The sequence below is a fragment of the Haliotis asinina genome, chromosome 9 (genome assembly GCF_037392515.1).
Source record: "Haliotis asinina isolate JCU_RB_2024 chromosome 9, JCU_Hal_asi_v2, whole genome shotgun sequence".
Taxonomy (NCBI): Eukaryota; Metazoa; Mollusca; class Gastropoda; order Lepetellida; family Haliotidae; genus Haliotis; species Haliotis asinina.
This window is the reverse complement of record NC_090288.1, coordinates 36,463,026-36,471,993: the sequence shown is the minus strand read 5'-3', so window position 1 is coordinate 36,471,993 and position 8,968 is coordinate 36,463,026.

The window sequence follows — 8,968 nt, the reverse complement described above, 5'->3', positions numbered from 1 at the left end:
AGCTATCCTAGCAGTCACTCTCACTATTCAAAATTAAGCCCCATCCCATGGTATTCATTAAAATTCTCTTTCAAATTGCAGTAACCATGGCTATCATACACTGGAACTGCAACAGTCTCCGAGCAAATGGGCATGAGCTCAAGGCACTCAGGTTTTGGTTGTTTAGCCAACAAAATTTCCCCCGACATCATTGCTCTGCAGGAAACCAGATTATCACCCAAAAGTGCCTTCAAAATTCCAGGCTACGTTTTCATTCGGCAGGAGAGACCTCGGCCCACTAACCACCCAGGCCCTCCCTGCAGGGGTCTGGGCTTCTTTAGAGCAGAGCAACTAAACTATCAAGTTTTCCAAACTCCGGTACAAGAACAAGAAGTCCTGGGTATTAACACTAAACTTAATAATAAAGATCATACTATCATACATGTCTACAGAAGACAAAATTTCAAAATTACTACCCAAGATTTGAACATCCTCTCAAAATTTATCTCCCCCCACCCCACACCATTTTCCTTGCAGACTTTAACGCACACCACCCACTGTGGTGCACTAGAGACTACACCAATATAAATGGAACCCGCCTTACCGACTGGCTAAACAACCAAAATCTAAACACACTAAATAATAACCAACCTACATGATACCCGCTCTCAAATCTACAGTCCCCCACAGCCATCGACATAACAATCACTACACCCAAACTTACACAAGCTTGTACATGGGAGGTCCATGATGACACCTGGGGCAGTGACCAATGCCCCATCAAAATCACAATAAACTAACACATCCCCACCCCCAATCCATCCACCAACACCACACGTACAGGAACTAGATATAACCTTAAAAAAGCAGACTGGCACAAATTCAACACACTATGTAAACAAATCGACATCAACACCATCCAAGGCTCTGACATCAACATCTTCAACGACAACAACACTAATAAATGCATTCCCCCTTTTCGAATCAACCCCCACAAAAAACAGTATCCTGGTGGTGCACTGAAACAATCAACGCCAGAAAGGCAAGAAGAGAGGCCCTTAATCAATCAAAAAGGGACCGTTCCAAATTACCTTTAGCTAAAAACTAAGAAATTAAACCAAAGAATTAATAAGGGCAGCAAAATTTAACCACTGGAAAAAAATCTGCTCTATCCTCAGACTCTCAAAACAAAATTCTAGGCACATGTGGAATAAATTTAAAGCAATAATGGGTACATAAAAAAAACAAAAAAACATTTCGCCTAGTTTCAAGGATCTACTCACAAACACAGCTAAGGCAAACAAGTTTGCTGCGCACTTTTCGGACACCAGTAGCTCCACCAACTACTCACCCACTTTAAAAAACATCATTAAAAAGCCACCCAACATACATATAGCTGCCACCTTAAACAGAACTCCCCATAAACAAAATCATCAATATCCACAAACTAACATCAGCACTTCAAAACAAAAAACAGCCTCAGCCCCTGGTCCAGATGCAGTCACATACACAATACTCAACAAACTCCAACCTAACATGCAACACATGACCCTTACCCCTTATAATAAAATCTGGACCTCAGATTCTATCCAAGACACTTGGGAAAACAGCCAGGGTAGTGTCAATCCTCACACCAGGGAAACCCAGCTCTGAACCCAATTCTTACCTCCCACCTCTGCAAAACTTTAGAAACAATACCTAACAACAGGCTCAAACATCAAATTCTACCCAAAAACCTTATTAAAGAGGACCAGAGCAGCTTCACTCCAAACCGACAATGTTTAGATCACATTTTACATTTGGAGCATCACATCAAGGTAGCCCATGCACAAAAACAGAACACTATGGCCATTTTCATTGATTTTTGCAAAGCTTTCGACATGGTTTGGTGCAATGGCCTACTACAAAAACTCAAAAAAATACATGCCATTCACGGATGCATTCTAAATTTCATTCACTCATTCCTTAACAACAGACAAATAATTCTCCAAACTCACAACATACTTTCGGATCCTTATAAATTAGAAAATTTCACTCACTGGGCTATGGCCCAACACAACCCACTATACAAATGTATCACACAAAAATATGACAAAAATAAGAAATCCACACTCAAAAAATATAAAGGGGCACTGATGCGGAGCGAATAATGTTTCTCGCCGACGGTCTAATTACGAAATCAAACCGCAAATTGGTCAGCGCCCGCGCCTTCGACCGTGACGGACAAAGGAACTGGGCTCCTGTCCATATTAGCAGAATTTCTTCACCTAAACAGTCGGGAGGCCGGATGCCCATCATATGCCATTTCTTCAAAAATATCCATGGTATTCCTTGTTTGATTGTAACCAAATATCCCAGCAGTGTAGTTCTTTTCGGATGCTTGGATGGTATAGTTACTGATCCAATTTGATCCTATTTCAGTGTTTTTAACCTGATATTTAATCATGTTACATGAAAATATGATGTCTACAGGCACGTAGCCATTTGTTTCAGTACGGAAGATTGCAAAGCTTTATATTTAGGTAATTCTGAGTGTTGGTTCAGCTGTGATAGCAAATATCTTACGAAAATTTTGGTAGCTATGGTAGCTACAATGGTTTATTATTTATGATAATAAAAACACATAGTTGATTTATTTGAATTCGTAAACAAAAAACGATGACTTTGCCTTTGGTAGAGAAATCTGAACATTTTCTTACGTAAAAAACCCTTATTTCACCTATTTACCCAAGTACACAGCAAATGCCCGTGTGTATTCCTTATGTAACGAAATTCCGTTGGTATCCTCAAAACAGTTTCGGCCCAATAGTGTTTTCAGGCTGCATGCGACACAGAGATTACATCTTCCTTGCTGTAACTCGCGTTTGATGGTGTAAACCTACACATGTTATTTGTCATCATTCTCTGGATGGTCAATTCATGAATTTATAACAGGTATAATTAGTAGTAACACAACTTCGGTTACTCAACAATGGTTCCCATTTGGCATTTCTCCTGTCTTAAGTAAATACATTATAAATTAAGGTCTGTAATGGCAAATGTATTGTATGTTATGTAATATGTGCATGTAAGTGATGCAAGAGGGTTTATCAACTAAGTTACAAAAACAAACATCGATCAAAGGATTAACCGATAACTCACTGATTGATTAATTACTTTTATCTTTTAGCGGATTTGTCAAAAGGCAGTGTGTGTAGATGACTACACCCTGTCGTAAAGTGTAAGTGCAAAAACAACATCCTCCCTTCAAAGAATTAACCACCCTTGCGTTGATTGATTGATTGCTCATTATTGGTTAACTAAATTACTTAGAATAGTGGACATCATACAATTAGTTGCCAGGTGTGCTATCTTGGGAGACCAATCAGAGGTTTATCTGGTTTTCACCAACGAAAGACGTGAAACGATGTGTTACTTTTTCGCAAATGAGACAGTTGTAAGACACGCGACACAGAGCAGGATTACTTACCAGCTGCAGATGAATGGAATACGATTTCTTTTACGTGGATATTGATGGATACATTCCTGAACAAGGTACGTAGCCTGACATCGTTGCTATAAAATTAGTCTGTTTTACATTCATTTTTTTGCATTTTGTTTTAATTTATTTGTTGTAGCATTCAGCAGAATCTGTATGACAGAAAAAAACACACTAGATCGCGTATGTGTGTGAAATAGGATCCACATTGGCATTCTATACAATGTATAAATGTTGCTGTTATGTTAGAAATGTACTATGAGTATAAGCAGATCGTGTGTTCTTTTATTAATTTTCAGAATCATACAAGTATGACAATAAACTAACTAGGGTTATGAGACAAAATATAGAGACGTTTTCCGTCCTAATAGTTTTTTACCATTTCTGCCACGGGCAGATGATTAACCTTCAAAGTGTTTCATTTGTTTTCATAATACATTTGGAATGAAGTAAAATGACTTCACCTCAGTTGATCTGTCTATAATTAAACTATCAATTGCGCTTACGGACTGCGCAGCAGACGTCACGAACCAGTCACGAATTCTGGGATATCATCCGGGTACTCACGGGAGAAAAACAATAACAAAAGTTTACACCAGTCCACGGAAATTGCTCCGCATCAGTGCCCCTTTAAATCCAACCCACATAAGGCCCCCTATCTCACTCACCTCCACAGTCTGCTCACTACTAAATAATGTACAGCACACACCTCCCATTACATTCGCAAGAAACCACCACCCACCACTGACACCAACCTCAACTCCACCCTCCAACACTTACCCAATAACATTACCAAACCAGCCACAGCAAACATCTCACTCAACTACATCAACTCAAACTACCCTACCCACACCCAAATATACACTGACGTATCCATCAACCCAAACAAACTCACCGGCATAGGCATACATGTACAACAAACACCCCCTATTACAAACAACCTCCATTACACCAACAACACCTCCATAAACACTGCAGGACTAACAGCAAACCTCACTGCACTTCACCTAATTCCCTCCCTCCCCCAATCTAACTTCCTCGTCTTCGATTCAGCTCTTTCAAACAAATATACAACAAGCACTCCAAGTCACGTCCAGATCTCATCCACAACATAGTCATTCAATAGTCATTCAAACAGATTCACTCAAACGCCTAAATAAAAACATTACATTCCTATGGATCCCTAGCCACACAAAAGACACAGCGGCCAAACTTGCAACAACCCAAATATCACCCTACATTAACTTCCACACATCCAAAACTGAAATCAAACAACTCACTAAATCCAACACACAACATATAAACTTTCAACATCACATCAATACCAATAAATCCACATGGGTCAAATCTATAATAACATCACCAATCACTAAAATCTCCACATTCTCAAACATTAAACACATTGATACAGCCATAAACATTAACTTAAAAATAACATAAACAGACTCATTACAGGCATCACAAACTTAGACCACACTCTCAACAAACAAAACAGACATACGGACGGCCTGTGCACTCACTGCAATACACAATAAGACATTAACCATATACTCACTCAATGCACAGCACAACAAACCAACATATTACAGATACGTAACAGTATACAACCCAAATACCATAACGACATTCACTTATTCCCCCACCCCACCCCTACACACAAAAGCACATTTTTCAAGCTTTATCTGTCTTCCTACAAAATTCTAACATCCTCCACAAGATATAAATACTCCAGATACAAGCCCACTCCGCTCCACAACCGCCATCTTGTAACTTGCAACCAGCTAGCCTCAATCACCCATACTCAACACTACCGTTAAAACTAGCCCTTATTCACTGCCACTCAACCGCCCCCAGTTATCCGCACACCACACATACGCTTCCCAGTCCCAACACCGTTAAGCTCTAAAGTCAAGGTCAAGGCCACCACACTCTGTCAGCCTCTCGCCAACAAATTAAGCTCTACAGCTCATCCCCGGCCTCTGCACCACCACCCCTCTTGCTCCCTTCCCCTCACCCCCAACCCTCACATTTTAACACCTCTCTCTTTCTTCACAGGTTATTATTTAACCTAGGCAGCTTAACTGTCCTATTATCTAGGCCCACCTACTTTATCCACCCCCCCTCCCACCTTTTTTCATAGGTTTACACCTATTAATTAAAAGCCGACGTAAAACCCAGAAATCTCTCTACCTGTTTCATTCACCAAGAAATAAGAACATACTTCGAAACGTCATGACTCTTCACAATAAAGACGTTATCATCCATAAAAATCCTTGTCCCTACTGCTATATCTTATGCAAAAAATATATGACGAAGGTAAATGCGTTCCCACGATGGGTACCTGTCAGTTCACAAGTTCAGGGAAAGTGCGTACTGGTACCGAAGGGAAAACTGAATTTGATGATTTTGATAAATGCGCGATTCGCCAGTGCATTCAACGCACTGCGTGGCGTCTGAGATATATCAGAATTATTCGCAAGTCCCATAAAACGGCCAATCGTGTACATCGACGAAACGGGTACACGCCCATCACACGGTATCAAAATGTTGGCAAACTGATGAGGAGGGAGCAGTTGGTGGTATTTGGGTACCATCGGGGACAGGTCCAAGATTAACTATAGTCCATGCTGGTATATGATGTTTCTTTGATATTAAAAAAGCCAACAAAAGAGCCACGATCACCATGACGAAATGAACTTCAACAATTGCTTGCAAGAAAAACTTTTTCCTAATCTGCCCCCCAAATCAGCAGTTACAACGGACTTGTATATCATGAATTCTGAAAACCCATGGACATACTGTTCTCCGATTACCGCCTTTTCAAGCCGATTTCAATGCCATAAATAAATTTGGGCGAATTTTAAAAATTGGATTGGACCCCACAATATAGATTTCAAAGTAGCTCCTGTACAGAGGGCATGCGAAGAACGATTGTCATATGCTGGTCAGAAGGAATGGTCAGACTTTTGCAGACATGTGATGGATATTGAGGATCGTTACTGGCATCGTTAAAATGGCATAGAAGATGAAATCGAAAAACTTGTCCGCGTCGATACTGATGACAGTAATATCAGTGATATTGATAACGATATTGATATTCAAGAGACTTGCATGTAGCAAATAACAGATACACTACCACTGAGCAATCAAATTAACCACTGAGCAATCAAATTACTAAGTTTTGTTTGTTGTATTTATTAGTACCCCGTTTAAGTGTGCGGTGTGTTCTCGATAATATAATCTCCCAGCTCGATGCGGTTGATGACTTTCTTGAGCATTTCGTTTCCACTAGTCAAAACTTCGCAGTCAGTTAAAACTACATAAATCTTGAGGTTCACGATAATTTCTATGCCGTTGTATCATGAGTGGCAACGCGTTTATGAGCTATTTCAACATTTAACTCCAGATTTAGTGCATCACATGGTGTTGGCACTAACTGGAGAGAAGTGGGATGACGTTTTGAGGAGTCAATGCTTACCATACTACATTCAGTTAAGGAATAAAAAGACACTGAATGACAATTATAACTTTTTAGCACATGCTATAGCATGTAAGCAAGAAAGACAGGAGAAACGATTTTCATTCTGACCTTTCGTATTCACCACATGATATGTTTAACTGTAAGACAATGTGAAACGATGGGTTAACAAGACAAGAATAATTTCCATTTCAAAAATCGAAAGAACTTGAAATGCCGTTATCTTTATTTCTCACATGGCTGAAAGTAAGACCAGTGACCCTTAAAACCAGAATACACTGGGACATTTCCAGATGTTTAATGTCCAGCCTGGAAAAAAGTATTAATGAATCTTGCATTGTTGGAATAAGTTTTGAGGAAGTAATACTTCATACATCAGGAACCGACGAGCGGAAAATGAGCTGCGTCATCTGAAATGTTTTGCACCTCGTCTAAACTAACGAAATTCTATTTCAATCTATTTACAGTATCTTCTACGAAAGCATCAACGTATTGACTCATTCAAAACACATTATTTAAACATTTACATAAGCTGATATATAATATGTAGCGAATGTGATTTCGAAAGGAAAATGAGTCACTCACACAATGCAACTGCTAACTGACTGCAAACTTTATTACGTATAGGTATATTTTACTGCTTGTGATGCCAAACGTCGCACTCAACGATATGGCTGATCAAATGAATTGATTATGTTCGGGTCCGAGAAACCAGTGATTGATAGCGTAAGCAAAGATTTACGTTGTCAGGGGTCATTGACAAGCTTAATCGTGTCGCCAAACCTGATCACCAACCCACTAAGCCCCTAAAACACACATGAAATCAGTTCAAATCCAGAACAGCCACGGGTCGACAAGCAGCCAGTGCATGACGTGTTTAATCTGTGTTGGTTTAAAATCAGACGTGTCCACCAGCATAGCTAGAGTGGTTAGCCCTGTGTAAATCAAAACAGAGTCACTACCAACAACAAAACAATATGATCAATTCATTACTTGTAGCTCCAGTTTCCCATTAATCTCTCCTAACATTTACAACGTAATGAAACCACGCTGGTCCAATAGTTCCTACGAAGGACACCAACAACCACGGTTCAGCCTCTCATAAACTAATCATGAAGAAAAACAGCACCAATGCAACCTAAACCAAATTACATCACGGCAGATGCTCCCAAGAGTCTTCACGATTGTGACTGGCTTTACAGTGGACACGGTTAAAGGTGATAAAACATAGTCAGGCTGTGTTGTAATTACGCGAACCGAGTATGAGACAGCAGTGGCAACCCTGTGTGTCGTCTAAATTATCACATGAAGTCTGGTTAAATTAAACTATATAGTATGATGAAGGCCGCGAGTGTCGTCTATTCGTGTCACTGGGCAGGCAGTGGGTCTGGTCTGCTAGCTGTTTCGTGATAATATTGGCAATGAATTTGAACAAATACACCTGGGTTACTTGTGCGTGCGTAATGTCATATAACCAATCTCTAACACATTAGCTGCATTTATTTTTAAATTTGGTCATGATTTTCTGTGAAATTCTATTTCAAAACATCCATTGAAATCATGAAACCCGCTGACAAGTATTTTGCAACATTTTTTGTTTTCTAGGAAGGGTTATTTGTTAAAAATGCAAGCAGTTACATGTATTCCAGTTTGTTCCCTAAAATTGTGACCTGAACCTCTCCCAGTTGCCGTGTGCATCACGTCTGATGTTCATTTCATGATTAACTCCAAATGTCTTGGAGGCTTACGTGCGCATACATCAAAGGTTTTGATCTGACACCTCTATTTTATGTATTTGGTCATAGTATTGGCATGTTTCGTTTAAGGACAGGTTAATGGTTTCCCAAAAGAGTTCTATAAGGAGAATCATTCTTTAGTCTACTGATTATACTGACATTATATGTTTATAATATACAGATAATGTCAACTTTAGTGAACATTTATAGAACATTTTTGGCAGGTTGTAAATGATAGTATTATACTTTAATATTACTGAGCAGGAAACGTGACAGTGTTTCTCCGTTTTCATATGT